This window comes from Puccinia triticina, chromosome 10A (assembly GCF_026914185.1).
Source record: "Puccinia triticina chromosome 10A, complete sequence".
Taxonomy (NCBI): Eukaryota; Fungi; Basidiomycota; class Pucciniomycetes; order Pucciniales; family Pucciniaceae; genus Puccinia; species Puccinia triticina.
The window spans coordinates 3,129,039-3,136,121 of record NC_070567.1 but is presented as its reverse complement, the minus strand read 5'-3'; positions in this window follow the sequence as shown (position 1 = coordinate 3,136,121).

Here is a 7,083-nt window from a genome sequence, read left to right as displayed (position 1 = left end):
CACCCAACAGTTGGCCCAACACGCAACTCAAGCTCAACCAGTCTCCCGGAGGCAATGTGACATCCTGTACAGTGGAGCTGTACAGGTGTGTGGCTTGAATGCAGCAGGCAATTTTCAACCTCCCGCACCTGCAAGCTTTTTTGCTTTTGCTGTACCTGCATGGCATTTTGCAACAGTGACGTCAAGGCTTGTCGTGTCTGTGGCGTGTGTTGTTGAGTTGAGCTGGCGGCTGGACCTGGTCCTGGCTGGACGCAAATGCTGGATACGTGCGACGATGGTATGAGGTCATTTGTGCAAGTATATAAAGCAGGCACCAATGTCAAGCTGGAATGCCCCCCAGGGGATCCGGTTTTGTCCTACCCCCTCCCTGGGAGCCCCCTAACTGCTTGGTTAGGCCCTCCCTGGAAACCTCTAACAACTGGCCCCCTTTTGCTTGTTGCTTTGGCACAGCTGGGGGGTCATCCATAGGGCCTCCGGGCCTTGGGGGATTTTCAACGTGCGTAGTGAGAATAATGGGACATTTTTGTCCCATTTAATGAGAAAAAAAACACCCCAAAAATTAGATCTTGAGGTCTAGGTTTTTGTGAATTTAAGAAAGTGGGATGATAAAGTGTTCCAAGAATTTATTAGGACCTATAACAACTCGGTTTCTTTTACGTCACTGGGTTTTACTCTCAGTGATCAGGCCGCAAAGATCTCTGGATCAGAAGTTCTCATGATCCAGGGAGGTCTCAGCCATCAGATTGGCCCGGCCCCATTCAACCTTCAAAAAATCAACCTGCAGATTGCTCATATTTTTGTTTTGGGAGACAAAGGTCTGGAGGAAGCGGAGCATTGTTGAGAATGTGCTTTGGGATTCTGTGCTAATCAAGCCACAAGGGATCATGTGGATGCCAAAACCATCTTAAAACTGCAATCTTTCATTTATGCTCACAACCCTTACCCAAAATTTTACAGGATGGCTGGTTATATTGTCAAGAGCGGAAAAAATATCTCAATGGTTCTGAAGACTGTTCAGGATAGAAATCTTGATCTAAGGAGGTATAATGCACCAAAATTTATGGAAGTTGGGCTTGTAATTGAAGGAGAAGGATTCTCAAAAGCGCCACATCAAATTGTGCTACATCAATTTGGGGGCAGGTTGCAGTATACCTTGGACCTGCATTCAGCCTAATTTCCACTGTGGTATCCAATATTTTTCCCTAACAGTGGGAACCCACTTATGTCATATTTTTTCCTAATGGTTAGTGCATATCATTAGAATAACAGGATTGTGTTGCTTACTCACAAAAGGTTTAGGTCAACCGCAAAGGGTCAGTCAACTCAAGTGGATGTTGTACCTTTTATTTTCAAGACCAGGTGTTTTCTCTGCAATCATCTGCGGCAAGACTCTTTTCCAAGAGTTCATAGTTCATATGTATGCGTACATCAAGAGCTCAAGGCTGAAATGGTTCAAACAAAATCAGGCGGCAATCAAAGCTCAAATGGATTCTGGCGGCCTGGAGAAGCTATAGGGCAGAATGCTGAGCCATTGGGCAGAAAGATTGTTCTACCATGGCAAATTGTATGTTGGCTTATCTTGCGTACGTGGTGTAGGGAATTTGTTAGTAGCACAAGTATCAGAGTATCATAATATGAAGGAGATATAAATGCTGTCAAAAAATCTGTATTTTTGTAAAAAAAATTGTATTGTGTGAACTGAAATAGAATAATTTAGAGGCGGGGAAAAATAGGCTGGAGTAAGGTGAATATGTAGGCAGCGAAGCCGCCTCTGAACTCTAGTCATTGTATAAAGGCACGGAAACTGCACGGTGCAGTCCGGCGGCGGTCAGCTCTCCACGTGTCAATCCTGGTATCCAATCTCGGTGAGGAAAGAGAGAGGATCCCGGGCGTGCAAGAGCTGGACTTCACGTGCCCAGCAGTGACAGGGTTAGGGTTTGGACCTGTCACTGATGGAAGCTAAAACAACTATGTACATGAGATCTAAGCACATAGTTAACCACCAAAGTTTGCCTTTGTGCCTTCTGGACTCTAACACCCCCTCCCACGCATGCAAACTTTAACCTATCAACCCCAGCTTAATCCCCGCCTCCGCCATTTTTGTTGCTCCAAGCCACTTTGTCAAAATTTCCGCCCACTGATTTACTGTACCAGTCCACTCCAGCTTGATACCATTTGCCTGTACCAAGTCGTTTACAAAGTAGAAAGCGCGTTGTAAATATTTGGTCTTTCTCTTTGATGTGTTGTCAGTTGCAATTAAGATCACAGCCTCATTATCAACATGTATGGAAATATGAGGATATGAATTGATGTTGTCAAGGATATTCATGATGTGCGCTAGTTGTTGAGAACCTTCAGAAAGCGCCAAATAATCAGCTGCACACACTGAAAGTGTAACCACCGTTTTCCGTCTTGAGCCCCATGCAATCACATCTCTGTAGTGAGTCATCACATATCCGGTCATCAATTTCTTGTGCTCCCCCCCCAGTTCACGTCCATCCACAACCGCAGGTCGTCACCCTTCCCATGGTAAGCCAATTTTTTCCCTGATGTTTTCTTGACGTAGCTATCAAGTAATTTAGCGCATTCCAGTGAGTTTTGCTGGGATTTGCACTGAAACGCGCCAATAAGTTGACTGGAAAAGACAGGTCCAGTCTTGTCCCACTGGACAAGTACATCAGCAAGCCAATAACAGATTGATATTCTGTCGCGTCTATTGCCATGCCAGAGTCAGTTTTAAGCACCTCATCACTCAATGCAACTGCTCTAGGGAAAGTCTTGCGTTGGTATTTCTCCATGATTTTGTTTGCCATCAATGTTTGATCCAAGAAGATTCCATCATGTCTTTGTTCAAAATTGATCCCAACAAGCCGCTCCACTTTGTCAGACCATTTCATCTCCAAGTCTTTCATCATCCCGTCGCGTAATTGATTCAATAGAGACACTTCCAAACCAACAGCAAACCCATCATTGAGATGCAACCAAATGACCACAAAACCGCCACCCTTCCGGAACAGGTAGGGAGAAGGTTCAATTTTGCTTGCCTCAAAACCTAATTTTTCCACAGTAAGTTTAAAATAATTCCACCAGCATTGGGCCGCCTGTTTTTTACCATACAAAGCCTTCTTTAATTTCATGACTTTCCCTTTCAGTTCCGGGAAGATTTCAACTGGAGGTTGAACATAAACATCTTCTTCTATCGGGCTATATAGGTACACTGAACTGACATCAAATGTTGCTGTTGGTAGGTTGAACTTGTTCGCCATTGAAATCAGGAGTCTCAAAGTGTTCAACAATGCGGTTGGCGCATATGTTTCATTGCAGTCAACGCCAAGCTGTTGATTGAACCCTTTCGCAACATGTCGTGCCCTGAAATTTTTGATTGATCCATCAGGCCTCCTTTTCAAGGAGAATACCCACCGAGCTCCCAGCACACACATTCCCTTGAATGGGTCTACCGCCTCCCACACATCCAGTTCGCCAAATTTGTCCATTTCATACGTCGCCGCCGCCTTCCACAATACCAAATTGATCCCTGATAATGCCGCCTTGATTTTCTTGGGCAGGTCAATTTCTGGACCTGGATTGAGTTGAGCCAGTTGTTTCGCTTGTTCTGCAGAAATTTCATTGGTACGCTCCTCACTCAGCTTCAGCATAATCTGGTTGAGTACAAAATCCAAATCTGACTTCTTAACATTCCTTTTTACCAAAAGGTTTTGAAAATCTGGGAAAACAGCCGCCGTTGAGTTTATTGCCTGTTGTTCACAAGGTGAGAAAAATAACCATCCTGCCCCTGCATCCGGATAACCAATCAAGACAGCCTCTTGCGCCCTCTCATCCAGTTTCTTTCGCCAATCGCTGGGGATGTGTATCAATGCTTTTGCGCCAAAAGGATATAACACATCTGGGTTAGGTTGCACACCATAAAAGAGCTCTACCTGAGACTTTTGCCCCGTCCGTGAGTTTGCAATACAATTATGAATATGTCCAGTGGTGGACCACGCGTAGCTCCAGAATTGTTGAGGAAGGCCAATCTCGTGCAGCATTGTATGTGCCATGTCACCTACCGTCTGATTCAGTCTTTCAGCCTCTCCATTTTTTTTGCAGAGTGTAGGGAGCTCTCTGGGCGGTCTTGATGCCTATCACATCAAGTCTCTTCTGCAAAGCATGCACATACTCCGGGGTGTTATCAAATCAGATATTTGTAGGGTACCTTCCAAAATAATTCTTCAGGTGAGCCATCCAGGACATGATTTTATCTGGCACGTCCGCCTTCCGCTGTGAGAATAAAAGCTGGTTTTTTGGTAGAATTGTCCGCTAACTGCCCTCTCCAAGAATATATATTTCCAGGCTGTGTGATTATTGGTTTCTTGGCTCCGCACTGCTACTATCCGCTAGCCTTCAGCGCTCCTCTCTGAGCCTGATCTATAGCGTAATAATCTGCAAGTGAATAAAGCTCTGCTCTCCACAAGCACAGAATCCGCAAGTAATCCCGTAAGTAAAGATAAGGTCACGTAAAACTCTCCAAATACTCTAGTACACTTGTAAGTGTAAGTACAATAATGGAGTAGTCCGCAAGATGATAGGATAAAAGAAGAGAGAAGATAAACCGTTAGCCTCCACCCCCTTCCTTCCCTCCATGCGCATTGCCGTTCCCACCCAATCCCGCAGAACCAACACTTTCCCGCACTAGTCCGTCAGCTCCGCCCGCCCCCCGCACTTCATTGTCCCAGACTCCGCTCCTCTCCAACGCTTGACCTCCCACCATCCTCTGTCTAGCCCCCGTCAGTCAGTCTCTCACCACTGCCTTGGCCCCAGTTCCACCCTTTAGTGGAACCCGCTTTGGCTGCCATGGCTCACCTGCTGACGCGCCGCTGCTACCAGTCCACGTGTGTAGTCCTCCGCAGTCCAGTCCTGTCTGTCTGCTTCAGTCCAAATACCCAATCCGCAATCCATGCATTCCATCCACACACGACTTTCTGTAAGCTTTCTTAGCGCGCTTTCTGGCATCATCCTCAGTGCTTATGTCACTGGAATGCACTCTGCCTGACTGCGGAGTAGTGGCCATTGGTTCTGATGATGGTCTGCCAGCTTTAGAGTTTTGAATCTTGAATACTGGGGCAATAAGGCAGAGTTGAACCTTGAATATAGGTAGTCCCAAACTTAACAAATTCCCTCAAGACTTTGGGCCCCCGGGGGGTAGGCTGAACTCGCAAAGCAAGCCTCCGTCAGGAGGGACTTACACCATATTGACCCAAGCTTGCGTGGCTAGAATGAAATTTCCATACCACTTTTCCTTTTTTTAATTCCACAGCTCACGTTTCACTGAAATGTTGAAATTTTTTTACTTGCTTCAAGACGCAAAATGCTAAGCAAAATTTTAGTATTTTTCTTTCTATCTTTTTCCATACCTGTATTTTACTAGAATTAAAATAAGAAACATGTAATTTATAGAGTCACCAAAAATTTTAGCCAATTCTGCAATTTCTTCATCTCAGTAATGCACAGACCCTCATAATTATGTGATTGTTTTTTCACGCTCAGATCGCTAGATACCACCGTGCATTCTGCCGGAGTGAAAGCGTACACACAGTACGCCAGAAAGAAACTGGCCTCCTATCAAACAGCCACAGTACGCCGTACAATACTCCAGAGAAAAACTGGCCTTTGAAAGAGCAGTCACAATACTGCCTTGCTTTAAAACCGCGCAAGGGAACAATACGGTGATAAAGCAAAGGAGATTCAAATACGGGCTTCTTTGGGTTGAGATTTAGTGAGGTCATGACTGCCCAAACATGGAGTACTTTCTGGTGTTCAAGGCAAATCTGAGGAGGAACCTTTGGCGGATGAGCTGGATTATTTTCCATTGGGTTGACTAAAGAATGTCAAAGTAGACCCTGGTACCATTTGGCACCAGGGTACCCCCTGAGTTTTCATCCAAAGTTGGTACCTAGTACCGTACCTGGCACCGCCTTGCGGATACCAGCGGTACCGGTGGCGGGTACCACGGGTACTGCCAGGCCCATTTCTTGAATTTTGCTCAACAAACACCGGCACCTGTAGTTCTCTTCACATTTCAGCATTCATAACTAGTAACATTCTTGTTTATAATATCAGTCCTATCTACTTGTAATCCAGCTATGTCAAATATTTATTTAAAAAAACTTCAAAGCAACTTCAATCTTCATCCAAGACAATCACCTTTCTTTGGCTTTTAGATTTCTTCTTGGTCTTCTTGGAATCATCAATGCCCTCTTTCCACGCGGCCAAGACTCCCTCTCTTATCATCTTGTTCTTTGAATGGAAGGCTACGGTCATCCCCCTGCTTATTTAGACGGGCTTGACTCTGTGTTGCTTTGATGACATGTAATCCTGGCCAAAGCTAAAAGCTCATGCAGGTCTCCCAGAAGTGACCTGGAGCCCCAAAAGCCAGATTTCCCTGCCAAAATCATAAACTAACATCTGCGGCGGTTCCAGATTGCACAGGAAGTACTCTGCCATCTAATTGCTTTGACCTCTAATCAGAGCAGTAAATCATCCAAATGTCTTCTTAGGGGGAGGGTTGAGTAAATCTATAAAGTGCCCTCAGATCCTTTTTTTACCCTCAAGGTTTGACGGTTAGTGGCATATCATGTTTGGCTTTCTTAGCTAATCTCAGCTTTGTATGTTGGCCTCATTCAACTGTCAGTGAGCATGTGAGTTTATGGTCTCTCAGGTTTCCAGTGCATTCCTTGATCATTTTTGCCTTTGAAGCACCCGGGCAAGTAAGAATGTGGTGCTGAGGGAATGAGGAAAAGATATAAATCAGACCATGCTTCTTGCCTATCATTTTATGCAGCACACTGTTGGACTTTGAACTCAAACTGACTACAAACAAGAATGAGCAATGATGTCTTGATTGAGAGAGGGGGGGTAGTGAGGAGGAAAGCTCACTGCATACGGCTCTGGAGGGGCGCGAGTAAAAAGAAGGAAGAACTAATGATTTGATTTCATTGTACTAGGCTATGTATATATAGACTAAGTACATGACATCAACTTGTGGTTGAGAGCTATAGTGAATATGAAGATAATGAATAGAACAAA